We start from the raw sequence: 16976 nt of genomic DNA on the forward strand, positions 1-16976 counted from the left end.
TTAGATTTAGGGCGCCTGGGTGGCTCAGTCGGTTAAGCAACTGCCTTCGGTTCAGGTCATGATCCTGGAGTCCCGGGATCGAGTCCCACATCAGGCTCCCTGCTCGGCAGGGAGTCTGCTTCTCCCTCTGACTCTCCTCCCTCTCATGCTCTCTGTCTCTCATTCTCTCTCTCGCAAATAAAAAAAAAAAGAAAGAAAGAGTTTAGATTTAAAAAAAATTTTTTTGAAAGAGAATTTTTTCTCACTTTCATGTACAGAAAATTCAACAGTGTACACTTAGCCCAATTTAGTGGCCAGTACTTTAGCCTTTGCCTCTTCCAATTTGGCAATGTGAGCTACCAACTTTGGACCCAGGATGTTGCCTCCCCGGTGACGGCAGGTCCTACGTCTGTCATTGTAATTGGTCCCGATACATTCCACCAGCTTAGCCAGAGCTCCTTTTTCTTCTGAGTTAACCTGTGTGAGGCAACAGTGGTGCAGATCTTCCTGTGGACCATAAATCCCAGCCTGGTCTTCCCCCTTGATAATACAGTAGGGAACCCCCATCTTGTGACACAGAGCAGGCAGGAAGACAACCAGCTCAATGAGATCCACATCATGTACAATCATTACCAGCTGAGCCTTCTTGTTTTCCACCAAAGTGGTGACAGGAAAATCCCCAGCTCGAAGGACAGGCAGCCTCTTAGTGGGCACATCCTCTTTCCCAGCAGCTTTCTTCTCAGCTGGGGCCAACAATCTCTGCTGCTTCTCTTGCTGTATTTGTGGGCCAGCTTAAGCATTTGAGGAGCTGTTTGGCATTCCAAGGCCTGGGTGAACTGGGTAACCAGGGGAGGCACTTTTAGATGCTTAGAGAGAATAGTCCTTCTCCATTGCAGCCAGATATAGCAAAGCCGTTTGACAAAGTGGGTAAGGTCCCCTTTGGGCTGGATGTCCTGTCTGATGCCAGAATTCTTGGGCCTTTTCTCAAACAGGGGACTGACCACCTTCTTGGCCTCCTGCTTCTTGATGACAGCAGGGGCCAGGGCTGCGTTCTTCCCCTTCGCCTTCTTTATTTTAGGCATCTTGGGTGGCTGGGGGAGAGTGCTAGATTTTATTTTTAAATCATCATTGGGTTGTTGAATTTTATCAAATGATTTTTCTACATCTATTGGCAGGCAGATACAGTTTTTCCTCTTTCAATTTTTTAATGTGGTAACTTTATTACTTGATTTTTCTAATGTTAAAAGAACTTACATTTCTAGGTTTACTTTAACTTTACTATCCTTTAAAATGTATTGCTGGATTCAGTTCATTAACGTTCTTTTTAAATTTTTGTCATTTATAGTCTTGCTCGAGATTGGTCTGTAGTTTTCTTTGCTCATATTTTCCTTGAGAGGTTTAGGAATCAAGATTATAAAATGAGCTGGAAAGTATTCTCTGTGTATCTAGACCCTAGAGAAGTATATATAAGAATGAATGTATTCCATTTTGTACAATTCATAAATGAATAAATATTCACATAGTGGGGTTGTACTAAATTTTTTTAATGATGAAGGGATGTTGAAACTGTTTGGTGACTAGTGATACATATAAAAGATATAAATTCCTTAGTTTGGCATTGGAGGTACTCCACAGTCTAGCTTTGATCAGATCTTAAGACTCAGGGAAAATATTATTCTTAATTTCCATTAGCTATATTACTTTTCTTTTCATAAATTAGTACAGTTGATATTTTTAAATCCACAAGAGAAATTGTATGGTCTCTGGCAAAATCTTATCCATTTTCAGATGAATTGATCTGGACTCAAGAAGGTTGAGTAAGTTCTCCAAAGTCATATAACTAAGGAGTCACCCTTTAAGTTCTAACCTCCCCTGTGAGGTTGTCTCTCGTTTTTCTCGCCACTTTCCTGAGGCACTGCAGGTAAACACACTGCACCAAACTCATCATCTCTCACAATACATGACCTCCTCAGAAGACTGATAGTACTTAAGACAGTTCATTATTTATGTGGGTAGAAAAGGCAAGGTATACTATAAGCATACAATAAATACTTGTGGACTGGATGCACAATTGAATGAAGGAGTATGTCTCTGTGTTCCATTACACTGTAAACTTCCTGACGACGAGTTCGATGCACAGAAGGTGCTCAGAACATGTACATTAAGTAAGGAATGCATGAAATAAACCATATAGTTTGGAATAAACCATAAAGTGCTAGAACCAACCTAGTGATTTTTTTCTACTCTCTCTTCCTACCCTGTAGACAAAAGGCATAAATTCACAAACAATATATGTTTGAAACACCTTTATTTTCTGAAAGAGAACTGATTATTCAGAAAGAGTTAATAGGAGAAGGGATTCCCTAAGGAGATTTTTTTTTTTTCTAAAAACAGCCTGTTTTGAAAGGCTGCCTCAGGGATTGTTTCGCTAAATACTCACAGCAAAATGCAGACTAACAGGCATCCATGTGTTCTTCATGTAACCAAAAGGACTGTGCTATTCATGTGTGTGAGTTTATGTGGAACAAGGTAGGATATAAATAAATATTTACAAAATATAATCAAAAGTGACATGTGCTTCCACAGTTAGAAATCATGAGTTGTGCAAAAAGACTGAAAGTGTGCTATTTTCTTTAATTAAGCATTTACAAATTAACAGCACAACCTAACATATTCTGTTGAAAAGCTAAGATTTTAAATAACTGAAGTTTATAATGTGCTCTTTGTTTTTTATTTATCTGTGCATTTCCAGAGTGCCTATCAGTTATGGAAAATGAAAATGTAATTGAGACACCATCCTAAAAAGTTGAGTCATTCGTGTTTTATAGAGGACACAAATGCAGACAAATTTCATGTATTTGAGTGTGATCCTCATTATCACATGGTTGTGAATCAACTCATGTAGAGATTCTCTAGGGCCATGAAAGCAGCATGTACCAAGGCCCAGTGAGAACCTTTAGAAGGGCTGGAGAGAAAATGTGATGCAGAAGTATTTGGACTTTATTTATATTCTGAGATGACAAGTTTGGATGTTATTCAAGAAATTATGGAGTGGCAGGAATAATATCAGTTTATATTATTTATATGTTTTTCAGTATAGTATATGGTTATGAAAAGCTGTATTGGGTAGTAGATAAGATCATGGACTGTGAAGTCAGATTGTGTGGGTACACACCCAGCTCTACTTTTTTTTAATTTTTTTATTTACATGTAATGCATTATTTATTTCAGGGGTACAGGTCTGTGATTCATCAGTCTTACACAATTCACAGCACTCACCATAGTACCTACCCTCCCCAATGTCCATCACCCAGCCACCCCATCCCTCCCAACCCCCTCCACTCCAGCAAACCTTAGTTTGTTTCCTGAGATTAAGAGTCTTTTATGGCTTGTCTCCCTCTCCAGTTTCATCTTGTTTCATTTTTCCCTCCCTTCGCCTATGATCCTCTGTTTTGTTTCTCAAATTCCTCATATCAGTGAGATCATATGATACTTGTCTTTCTCTGATTGACTTATTTCACTTAGCATAATACCCTCTAGTTCCATCCACATCATTGCAAATGGCAAGATTTCATTTTTTTGATGGCTGCATAATATTCCATTGTATATATATACCACATCTTTCTTTTCTTTTTTCTTTTCTTTTCTTTCTTTTCTTTTTTTAAATTTTATTTTATTATGTTATGTTAATCACCATACATTACATCATGAGTTTTTGATGTAGTGTTCCATGATTCATTGTTTGCATATAACACCCAGTGCTCCATGCAGAACGTGCCCTCTTTAATACCCATCACCAGGCTAACCCATCCCCCCACCCCTCTCCCCTCTAGAATCCTCAGTTTGTTTCTCAGAGTCCATAGTCTCTCATGGTTCATCTCCTCCTCCAATTTCTCCCCCTTCATTTTTCCCTTCCTGCTATCTTCTTTTTTTTTTTAAATATATAATGTATTATATTTCAGAGGTACAGGTCTGTGATTCATCAGTCTTACACAATTCACAGCGCTCAACATAGCACATACCCTCCCCAATGTCTATCACCCAGCCACCCCATCCCTCCCATCCCCACCACTCCAGCAACCCTCAGTTTGTTTCCTGAGATTAAGAATTCCTCATATCAGTGAGATCATATGATACATGTCTTTCTCTAATTGACTTATTTCGCTTAGCATAATACCCTTTAGTTCCATCCATGTCGTTGCAAATGGCAAGATTTCAGGTTTTTTTTTTTTTTGATGGCTGCATAATATTCCATTGTATATATATACCACATCTTCTTTATCCATTTATCTGTTGATGGACATCTTGGCTCTTTCCATAGTTTGGCTATTGTGGACATTGCTGTTATAAACATTGGGGTGCATGTACCCCTTTGGATCACTACATTTGTATCTTTAGGGTAAATACCCAGTAGTGCAATTGCTGGATCATATGGTAGCTCTATTTTCAACTTTTTGAGGAACTTCCATACTGTTTTCCAGAATGGCTGCACCAGCTTGCATTCCCACCAACAGTGTAGGAGGGGTCCCCTTTCTCCGCATCCTCACCAACATCTGTCGTTTCCTGACTTGTTAATTTTAGCCATTCTGACTGGTGTGAGGTGGTATCTCATTGAGGTTTTGATTTGGATTTCCCTGATGCCAAGTGATGTTGAGCACTTTTTCATGTGTCTGTTGGCCATCTGGATGTCTCCTTTGCAGAAATGTCTGTTCATATCTTCTGCCCATTTCTTGATTGGATTATTTGTTCTTTGGGTATTGAGTTTCATAAGTTCTTTATAGATTTTGGATACTAGCCCTTTATCTGATATGTCATTTGCAAATATCTTCTCCCATTCTGTCAGTTGTCTTTTGGTTTTGTTGACTGTTTCTTTTGCTGTGCAAAAGCTTTTTATCTTGATGAAGTCCCAATAGTTCATTTTTGCCCTTGCATCCCTTGTCTTTGGTGATGTTTCTAGGAAGAAGTTGCTGCAGCTGAGGTCGAAGAGGTTGCTGCCTGTGTTCTCCTTTAGGATTTTCATGGATTCCTGTCTCACATTGAGGTCTTTCAACCATTTTGAGTCTATTTTTGTGTGTGGTGTAAGGAAAGGGTCCAGTTTCATTCTTCTGCATCTGGCTGTCCAATTTTCCCAACACCATTTGTTGAAGAGACTGTCTTTTTCCACTGGACATTCTTTCCTGCTTTGTCAAAGATGAGTTGACCATAGAGTTGAGGGTCCATTTCTGGGCTCTCTATTCTGTTCCACTGATCTATGGGTCTGTTTTTGTGCCAGTACCACGCTGTCTTGATGATGACAGCTTTGTAATAGAGCTGGAAGTCTGGAATTGTGATGCCACTGGCTTTGCTTTTCTTTTTCAACATTCCTCTGGCTATGCGGGGTCTTTTCTGGTTCCATACAAATTTTAGGATTATTTGTTCCATTTCTTTGAAAAAAGTTGATGGTACTTTGATAGGGATTGCATTAAATGTGTAGATTGCTCTAGGTAGCATCCAGCTGTACTTCTTATAAACTGTGTGACCTTTAGCAAGTTTCACAACTTCTCACTTTCTTCATCTCCAAACAAGGACAATAATTGTAACTACCTCCTTGGGTGGTTTGGGGATTGATGAGTTAATAAATGTAAAGCACTTAAGACAATGCCAAGCATACTGAAGCAGCATATATGCTAAGTTGATGATGATGATGATGATATAATATTAAAATAGAATTAATAGTGAGCTCCATAGTTGGCAGTGGGGCAAGTATTTAGAGAAGCAAGATTTCACCTTAAAGAAAATGACTTTGAATAATTACCAGATATGTTATATTACTCCTTCTCTCTTCTCTTCTGGTCAAACTGGGATCAGACATAAGTCTTGTTAAACAAAGGCATTGGAAAGAAATGTGACTGGAATATAAATCTGGAATTCAGATAACTGAGATTTGGAATGGACAAGAAAATGTGACCTTACAGTAGCAACTTCTCCTAAGAAGTTCTTTTTATTTCCTCCTATCAAATAGATGAAGGGATTATAATATGTGCTAAGAGGAGAATAACATTGAAGAGAGAAGATTTGGGAAGTTTACATAAGGAAATCTTTGTGAAAGGCTCTTTTTCAGTCAGCTTCCATCTTAATTAACTCTCTTGGAATGGCAGTCAACACAGTTCTTCAAATAGGCCCTAAACATTTGCTGTTAAATATTATGCTACACATGACTGCTAGGGGTGGGGTGTTGATAGATAAATAGTTCTAAATGTTCAAAGCAAATAGATCCCTTTTTAGTAAGATCACTCTGGAGCAGTGTGAAACATGGTCTGAAATTGGAAAGCACTGGGACTGTGTAGTCCAGATACATGCTCAATAGTCCAAGGCAAGAAATGGTGAAGTTAGAGACCATGTCGGTAGAGAGGGAGATGAATCTGAGAACAGACAATGTTCCAGGTTCATTGACAGCATGTGAGAATGAGAGAAGTATATTGGGTAGATGTGGAGAGTGTTCATTTTCCTTGAGAGCACAGAAGTTGAGGCTGTTGCTTGGGCAAAATAATTAAGTGAGAGGCATATTAAGTTTATGTTGTCTGGAGCTGGTTCTATTTATGATCAATTGGAAATATGTTAGAATTTCTGAAAAGAGGGCGCCTGGGTGGCTCAGTTGGTTAAGCAACTGCCTTCGGCTCAGGTCATGATCCTGGAGTCCCTGGATCGAGTCCCGCATCGGGCTCCCTGCTTGGCAGCGAGCCTGCTTCTTCCTCTGACCCTCCCCCCTCTCATGTGCTCTCTCTCTCTCTCTCATTCTGTCTCAAATAAATAAATAAAATCTTTAAAAAAAAGAATTTCTGAAAAGAATTTGTCTGGAAATTTCATCAACCTGGAGCCAAAGGCAAAAATGGATAAAATCACCAAGAGAAAAGCATGTGAAGCAACCAAAAGAGGGGAACAATAGCATAACCCTGGAAAACCTCAACATTCAAAAGGAAGTTGAAAAAGTAATACAAAAGGAAAGATGTGCAAGTCTTCCTTCAATGATCTTTCTTCCTCCTTCCCTTATATATTGATGTTCCCAGGGTTCCATGCTCAACCCCTGTCCTTTAATGTATACACCTATCTCTTCAGCTCAGAAGCCAAAGAGCCAACTACCTACTAGACATTTCCACTTCAACATCCCCCAGGCAATTCAAGCTCCTCCACAGAGCCCTTTATCTGACCCTATTGAATCAGAAAACTCCTTTTATGACCCCTCTTTTAGTGAAGGGCATTATCATTCACCCTGTGGCTCAAGTCTAAACAATGTTCTGGATCATTCTATGGTACTTTCCCTTCCACATATTCTACATTTAAGTTTACCACATTCCAAGAATTCTATACCCTTTAGAGTTTTCTAACCCACTCCTTGCTCTTTTTTTTTTTTTTTTAAGATTTTATTTATTCGTTTGAGACAGAGAGATACAGAGAGAGAGAGAGCATGAGCAGGGGAAAGGCAGAAGGAGAGGGAGAAGCAGGCTCCCCGCTGAGCCAGGAGCCAGACATGGGGCCCAGGATCTTGACCTGAGCCGAAGACAGACGCTTAGCCAACTGAGCCATCCAGGTGCCCCTACTTGCTCTTAATAACCATAGTAACTCCCCTTTGAGTGAGGCTTTCATATTTTGTTACTCTGGTTGCTGTGCAGCTTCTTAATTGTGTGTTCTGCAGGCTCATCTCCTTCTGTACTGCACCTATGACTGTTTATGTCATTTCCCTGCATTAAACATAGTACTGATTTATCGTGGATAAAATTCAAATTCCTTGGAATTGGATATAATGATACTTTGGGGCTTGGCTACCTATTGAGCTTTATCTTTCACAATTTTGTTAAGTGTGAAACCCCTAATATTTATACCATGATGGCTTGAATTTCAGAATGATCTGATATAACTGATCATGCATATGTATTTGATTGCTTGAAATGTCTAAATCAGTGGTCATCAACTATGGCCTATGGGCCAAATCCAGGCAGGCATCTGCTTTTATAAGTAAAGTTTTATTGGAATACAGCCATGCCTCTTCCTTTACATGTTATCTGTGGATGCTCTCTCACAGAGTTGAGCAATTGTGATAGACATTATCTGGCTCCCCAAATCTACAATGGTTACTCTCTGGCCTTGTACAGAAGAAGCTTTCCTAACTTGGATCTAAGCTGATGTTGTAAATACTAAGGAAACTTGATCCAAAACAGGATTTCAGAAGTCAAGGGATGTTGTTTTGGCAGGGAACTATTCATCAACTTAATACAAGTGCATACGTTTAAAACAACAACAACACTTTAGTTCTCATTTATTACAGGTAGAACATATGTTTATTTTGTCCTCTTTCTACACAAGAACTGAGATTCTTATATCATCTTCCAATTCTCCACTCCATTCTGACCACAGTACTATCCTCATTAATGGCCAGAAATCTGAAAATCAAATTCTTCCAGGCTTGTGGGAGCTATAGGAAAAGGCTTCACAGACCTCCAATCACAGGCAACATAGTTGACTGAGGGCTGAAGGTGCTGAGCTCTGATATCCATGGCTGCTTTTAAAGGGAGGCCATGCCTCCCCTGGCCTGCTGATAGCTGATGAGTTCAGTATCGACTCTAAGGGAGACTGTTCCTGGAAAACACATGTTCCTTTGATGCTGGCATTGGCCTGAGAATATCTTGAAGGCTTGTCAAACGTTCCTTGTCAAACATTCCTTGGCTTGCCTGGTGGTCTAGGATGTTTATACCCAATCTTCCTTTTTCTTTCACTCAGAGACAGACTTGCATCACTACTTGACAGGTCTGCCAGCCTTCCATTGCTCCCACTCCATTTTTCTCTCATGGGTCTTTTCCTATTAAATATTTGCATCTTCGGGTGCCTAGGTGGGTCAGTTGGTTAAGCGTCTGCCTTTGGCTCAGGTCATGATCCCATGGTCCTAGAATCAAGCCCAGCATCAAGCTCCCTGCTCAGTGGGGAGTCTTCTTCTCTCTCCCTCTGCCTCTGCCCCCCACTCATGCTCGTGCCCTCTCTCAAAATAAGTAAATAAAGTCTTTAAATAAATACATACATACATATTTGCATCTTCTCTCTCTTTTAATATCTTCTGCTCAGGGGACCTAGACTCTTTCCCCTTCTCCACAGAGCTGGTCTTATATTTTAACTTCCCCTCCTTTCCTCATTTCCATCTCCCCCCCTCCCCACACTACTTCAGAAAAGAACTTTTTTTTTTGTCAAAATGGTTAAAAGTGCATAGTGGTACATTCTCAGTTAAGCAATATAATGGAGACATTCTGGACCTTATTACCTCCTTAAAAGCATCACAGTCTGCAGAATCTCAGAGTGAGGTGAGCATTATTCTCTGTGACCTATCCACACAGTGTTACAAATAGTAGGCTAATGGAACACATGTGTTTCTTTTTTCATCTGGGGGTTTTCTACTCTGATTAATGAAAGAAGTGGAGAGAACTAAACTGGGTTATTCTTACGTGGTGCCCATTCATTGATTTATTAAGCAAATATTTATTGACTGCCTGCTCTGTGTAAGTTAGGCACTCCTCTAGGTCTGTGAATCAGGCCCTTCATTCCCAGCTTTTGAGAAGTTAGGGCCAAATATATCATGTTATGCTCTGCCTCTTAAGAATAGCTTTGATGGCTCAGAGATTAGTCAAGAAATTATAAAGTACCATTTGCCAAAATCTACTAGCCCACATAATCTACAAATTAGAAGTTAATTTGTGTCTTATTTTTAAATTGCAGATATATCTTTGGAGAGTTAAGACTAAAATTGGATCACAACCTGGAATGTTTTGATTCAATCAAACAATTATATTTCAGCTAGTGACTTGGGAAATCTGCCAGTGTAAAGTTTAGCAATGTGAAGTAAACTCAAGAAATTATAGAAGAACCAGACATATGAAAAATATAATAACTAAAATAAATTTTTAAAAAGAAAAGATGAAATACACCTGAGGAATTAATTAGCAGACTGGAAGAGTAGATTGAAAAAATGCATCACCCTCCCCACCAAAAACAGAGAGAAAAAAGGAAACAGGTAGAAAAAAATACAGCAATGAGAAATAGAAAATAGACATAAATGTGATGGCATACATGAGGTCCAAGAAAGGGTGAAAACTAAAATTAAGAGGAAGAAACACCCAAGCAAATGATGGAAATCCATTTCTAAAATTAAAAAAAAAAAAAAGATGACAGATCTCAGATTAAAAGTACCTATAAAGTGCCAATGAGGAGAGGCACTTAGACATCATGAAATGTAAGAATACTATAAATGCCAAAAACATTCCAAAATCTTAGAGAAGTAACAGATCATATTCAAAGGGAAAGACATTTTTAAGATTGCACTAAATGTAGCATGGAATATAGTTTTCAAGATATTGAAGGAAAAGATCTGAGAACATAGAATTTTTATCCAACAATACTGTCATACTAAAATAGTCTGTCATATAAGTCCTTAGAAATTTTAGTCCACATCACTGACTATTAGTATAAAAATGTATATAAATTCTAACAAATAAAAGTACCAGTAACCTAATTTTAAAACAGGCGAAACAAACAAACATTTCTAGAAGATGGAATACATATGACCAGTAAACAAACTAAGACATGATCGAGATCTCTCATAATCAGGGAATTGCAAATCAAGATTGCAATGAGATAGAATTTTAAACCCATTCAATAAGAAAAAAAAAAGATTTAAAAAATGCCAAGAGGATGTAGAACTACATAATTTGTTATACATTGTTGGTAAGAATGAAAATTTTTGCAACCAATTGGATAAGAGTTTGAATATACCTTTTACATTCGACCATTCTTACATCCTCTGATGCAGCAATTTCATGTCTAAGTAAATATCTGTGAGAAAAATGATCATGTATGCAAAAAGAGATGTGTTCAAGAATGTTTTCAGGATCACTGTTCACAGGAACAATAGCATGGAGACAGCATAAGAATCCCTCAGTGGGAGAGTGAAAGAGTAAACAATGGTATATTCACTCCATTAAACAGTATATGAATTAGTTTCCCATTGCTGATATAAGAAATTACCAAAAACTTTGACTTAAAAAACACAAATGTATTATATTACTGTTCTGGAGGTCAGAAGTCTCAAACAGTCTTACCGGGCTAAAGTCAACATGTCAGCAGGGCTGTTTCTTTCTAGGGAAAAAATCCATTTTCTTGCCTTTTCTAGCTTCTAGAGGTTTCCTACATTCCTTGACTCATTGCCCCCTTCCCTCTTAAAGCCATCAATACCTGCTGGCATCTTTCTCACGTGATATAATTCTGATATGCCTTCTCCAGCCTCCTTCTTACAGTTAGAAGCATGTGATTACATTGGACCCATCCTAATAGTCCAGAATAATCTCAACATCTCAAGGCCCTTAGCAACTTTATTTTCACCTACAATTATAGTTCTCCTTTGTCACATAATTTAACATATTCCCAGGTTCTGGGATTAGAACAGGGACATTTTTGGTTGCCACTATTCTACCTGCCACATATACAACCATCAAAATAAATAAACTACAGTGATGTAACATCACAGAATGAACCCTAACAATATAATATTAAGCAGGAACAATCATTCTCAAAAGATTATATAGAGCAATATGTCCTTTTTTAAAAATAAATAATAATAATAATTTTTAAAATGTATATTCTTGAAAAGCATTGCCAAAGGAGATAGATGGTGAGTGGGGACTGGGATGAAGGAGGTGACATTTTGGGACATCTACAGTGATGCCCTCAGGTACAGCTTAGTTTGTCTTACTCCATCAGCAAATTTTTAACAGTGTGGTTATTTGTGATCAGAAAAATTTCCTGCAACCTACAGAAAAATTTAGATCAATATTGCTGCTCTTTAGGTAAAAAAGAAAAGAATGTGTATATTCACTTTTACATGTACAACTCTATATGTGCAAACAATTATAATGAAAGAAGTAGAAAAGTGGATTAGTGAATTTGAAAGCACTGCTCTGGGTTTTCAGAGTCAGGCCATCAGCATCATCTTACTGAGTCCTTATATCACACGTTGGTGTTTTTCTCATTTGCATGTCTACTACAGTGAGATTAATCTTATTTAGGCCTGACTGAAGTTGTAGATTAGATTATGATTGACTTTAGTTTTTAATTTAGTGTTTTCCCTTTGAACAAGCATGCACAGGGGAGTATCTTGATACTGTGGTGTGAAAGGCAGGGATATATGGAACCATGTGCTATCTCTCTTCAGAACATCATGATGCTTCATCTATAATATTTAGAATTTCAGAAGCTGAGCAGGAAATCATTCATATGTAGAAGAAGCAAGATCAGTTAGTCACAGAGTGGATGTATTAATTCAATTTATTGGTCACTTAAGAGACCTGGACACCCTAAATTATTTTATAATTCCCTGCACACATATCATATGTCATGCTTTTCAGTGTTCTCTCTTATCCATTATCTTATTAGGGCTCTCCCGTGATCCTGTACGATGGGTTGAAAAAGCATAATTAGTGCCATTCTACAGATGAGGATGCCAAAATATGGCAAGAGTAAATACCTCATCTGAGTTTAAACCTCATCACCATCTGATGATCAAACTCATACCAGAATTCAAGTCTTCAAAGTCCTAGCTGTATCAATTAAAGTAATGTTGTTCGTTGCAACAAACACCAAAATGCGTAACAGCTAATATATGATAGAAGTTTCCCATTCAGGTAGAGTACAAAGTAGGTGCTCGTAGGCAATTTTCTCAAAGTGTGAATAAAGGACACAGACTCCACCAGTGGCTTCCAAAGCCACTGTCTCCATCTGTATCAAGCTAGTGTAGGAGGAAAAAATATGGAAGATTTATACAAGGTCAGGCCCAGAAGTGGCATGCCTTACTTCTACTCACATTACATTGGTAAAACTCTGTTTAATGTCAAGCAAAGCTAGGGAATGTCAGTCATCTGGTTGTTTCCTGGGAGAAGAAACTGTTCACAAGTATGGTGGACACGTAATCTCTTTCTGCCATACTAGCCAAGTACCAAGTTACTGCAAAGGTTAAGTATATCCATTTCCCCAACCCCTGCAAAGTCATAAAACGCTGAAGAAGAAGTTATTCCTTGTTAGAATCTGTAACAGGTTAAGTGAGTTAACATGTTCAATGAGTGTCATGAATGTGTTTGTTGACACAGTTCCAAAAGGAGTTTTCTAATAAGGAGACACAGGGTTTTCATGGTTAACATTGCAATAGGGACTTAAATAAAGATATAGATAACAAATTGATCTATTTCTACTTAAAACACTTCTGACACAAAATATGTGTAGAATTTTTTCCACACCAAGTTCTGCAACTCTCTGGACACCAGCTGGATGACCTACAATTCAATTCAATTCTGGCACTAACTACCCAGAGCAAGAGATGCATGCAGCAAGGTACAGAGGAAGATGTGGAGGCCTCCATGCCCTCTCTTGAGTGTATTAGCCTCCAGCACTCATGTTCACCACTCCAGAAGCTATCTGAGCCCTTTGTTTAGGGTTTTGATGGAGGTTCCATTACATAGGCATAGTGGATTAAATCACTGGTCATTAGTGACTGAACTCACTGCCCACCCTGGAGGTCCAAGGATAGGGCTGAAAGTTCCAACCCTCTAATCACTTGGTTGGATTTTCTGGTGACTAGTTCCCATCCTGAAGCTCTCTGGGAGTTCCTCAGCCAAGAGTCATTCTCCTTATTACCAAGGCACTCTTATCATTCAGGGAATTACAAGGATTTGGGGAACTCTGGATCAGGAACCAGGAACAAAGTTGAGATTTTATAACAAAAGATGCTCTTATTACCCCATCACTCAGGAAATTCCAAAGGTTTTAAAAGCTTTTATATTAGAAACCAGGGGAAAAGATTAGATACATATTTCTTATTATATCACATTATCACACACACATACATGCCACACACATGCACACACACCAAGTTTGTAGGTGCTACAAATTAATGAGTTAGTTAATGTAAAATGTTTAAAAATGGGAGAAGTTTCTTTATAATATTGTGTTTAATAATGGTGTCCCATTTATTAAACATTTTTATACTGAGTTCTAGTCTAAGCAGTTTAAAATAAATTATCTTCTGGGTAAGGTAAGTATAGTAGATTTCTATTACCCATGGTAGTTATGTTCTATAAACTTTCTAAGAGCAGTGAATTAGTGAACACTGAACCGATGCTCCTAGGGGAAACACAAGGTTGCATTCCTCTGAGCCTCTGATTATAATATTTTCATCAACCAATCAATACACATCCATGTTTTATGTATCCTTCAGTTTAAAGACATCTTATTTAATATATAATGTTTATTCATTATATAAGAGCACTATAGCTCATGCCTGAATGAAGCTTATCTAGAACATGTATTTTTTCCATATCCTTCTTGTGTTTAGGAACACTAGACAGCATTTCAGCACTATGATTGGGAGCCATTTTCAGCAGCAAAATCACCAAGAAGCATAGAAATGTGTAAAACATGGCACTAAATATATCATGAAAAGGACAATCATTTATAATAGGAAAGTTGAAACAAGAGGAAGAGTGTCACCTTGTTTGGCATCAGCTGGGGACATGAGTATTGGGTAATTCAAATTTTTCACTGCTCTTTGCATGTCTGTGAATGACCATGAAAGTACCACAGGTATTCATTTTGGGCTTGTGAATAAATTATAGTGAGCAGGTAAATGTACAACATACAGAATCTGAATAATGAGGATTAATTTTACCATTATTATGCCCATTTTATTCTTAGAGGTCAAGTCATCTGCCAAAGTTATACAATTGGTAAGTGGCATATGTGGAGTCTACTTGGCTAAGGCCAAGTTTTAATTACTATGCTATTTATCTCATGATCACCTAGGTGTGTTCAGGAACCAGTGGTCCTCACTAATAATTGTGGATATTTAAACACTGAGTCATTAGCCTTGATGACCTTTAAAATATCTTCAAATCTTAAGATTTCCATCATTTTAAGAGATAACATAGTTGTGCAAATTCTAATGCATTATGGGGCCACATTTTTAACAATTTCTCTAATTTTAGCATATTTTTCTCTAAGATCTTAACACTTCTAACTAGATTTCATTATAATCTATTTGTTTTGTAGTATTCCTTTGCCTCCCACTATAATGTAAAAACATTAAATTGAGACTGTTTTACTAAGACTCTTCTACAAAAATCCAGAGAAGTTTTGCTGTTATCACCCAGTGAATGCCACAGATCTAATTTTGTGCAGACTATAGTTTGCTTTTGATTCATATCACATACCTCTGGTGGGTCAGTAATAATGGTCAGGAATTACAAATATTTAGTTGGCCCTTTTCAGGAACTCAGTTTGACCTCAACCTTCAAATGTAGGGGTTCTGAAATTCTTCAGATACAACATTTTTTATTATCATTCCCTTTTTTTCCAGTTTTACTGAGAAATAATTGGTATACATCACTGTATAAGTTCAAGGCATAGAGCATGATGGTTTGATTTACATATATTGTGAAATGATTGCCACAAATAGGTTCAGCTGACATTCATCTTCTTATATAGATACAATTAAAAAGAAAAGAAAAAGGAAGAAAAAAATTTCTCTTTATGATGGGAATTCTTAAGGTTTACTCTTTTAGGGGCACCTGGGTGGCTCAGTCAGTTAAGCATCCAACTCTTGATTTTGGCTCAGGTCATGATCTCAGGGTACTGAGATGGAGCCCCGCCTCAGGCTCCCCACTCAGCAGGGAGTCTGCTTCTCCCTCTCTCTCTGACCCTCCCCCTCCATTCATGTTCTCTCTCTCTCTCAAATAAATAAAATCTTTAAAAAATTTACTCTTTTAACAATTTTCCTACAGCAGTGCTAGTCATCATGCTGTACATTAGGCCCCTAATATTTATTTATCCTCTAACTGGAAGTTTGTACCTTTTGATTGTCTTCCTCCAATTCCCCCTTCCCCCTACCTCCACATCTGATAACCACAAGTCTGGTCTCTTTTTCTGCAGTTTTTATTTGTGTGTTTGTTTTTGAATTCCACGTGTAAGTGAGATCATATAGTATTGTCTTTCTCTGTTTGACTTATTTCACTTGTCTTAGTGCCTTCAGGGTTCATGTTACAAATGGTAGGATTTCCTCATTTTTTATGGCTGAATAATATTCCATTGTGTATGAATATAATTAATGTAATATGATATAAATGGGTAAGGAAGTTGTGGTATATATTGTATGTGTACATATATGTGTGTGGGGCATGTATATATCATAACTCCTTTATCCATTCATCCATAGATGGACACAGGTTGTTTCCATGCCTTGTCTACTGTAAATAATGTTTCTATGAATATGGGGGTACAGATATCTTTTTGAGTAAGTTATTTCATTACCTTTGGATATATTCTCAGGAGGGGAATTGCTGGACCACATGGTAGTTCTATTTTTAATTTTTTAAGGATCCTCCATACTGTTTTCCATAGTGATTGTACCAAATTAGAATTTCACCAACAATGCACAAGGGTTACCTGTTCTTCACATCTATGTCAGTTTTTGTTATCTCTTGTCCTTTAGATGATAGACATTCTAGCAGGCATGAGTAGCAACTTGTTGTGGTTTTATGTGCATTTCCCTAATAACTAGTGGAGTGAGGCAACTCTTTGAGCTCTGAGGATGGGAATGGGGTGTGCCACTGGCTGTCGCCCACGATGCTGGGGAGATCTGGCTATACCCCCTAAGGTTCTTTTTTCCCACGGGAAGAACTGAAGGCTCAGGAAAGACCTCTCTGTGTGGTGCTGCACTGATCTGGGGGAGGGGCGGTCATACAGTGTGATGCTTCAGCCTTACCTTTGTGTTCTAGGGCTCTCTCAGTGGTGTCTTGTTGTTGAATAGTTGTTAGTTGCTTTTCTTGTGAGGGGGAGTGAAGTCAGCAACAACCCGAGTTGCCATCTTGGTGGTTTACTGAAATCCATTTAGAGTACTTCCAAATTTGTATCACTCAGGAAAGGCAGGAGGCTGCTAT

At 38.1% G+C, this 16976-nt stretch overlaps 1 pseudogene; it reads right to left on the reverse strand.

The window, feature by feature from the left end:
- Positions 1 to 276: 276 nt before the first annotated feature.
- On the reverse strand, positions 277 to 1067 carry LOC123842051 (large ribosomal subunit protein eL8-like; annotated as a pseudogene).
- Positions 1068 to 16976: the final 15909 nt, after the last annotated feature.

The sequence above is a fragment of the Mirounga angustirostris genome, unplaced genomic scaffold, assembly GCF_029215605.1.
Source record: "Mirounga angustirostris isolate CCGP_5_RB_7025 unplaced genomic scaffold, mMirAng1.0.hap1 SCAF_14, whole genome shotgun sequence".
In the NCBI taxonomy this organism is placed as follows: domain Eukaryota; kingdom Metazoa; phylum Chordata; class Mammalia; order Carnivora; family Phocidae; genus Mirounga; species Mirounga angustirostris.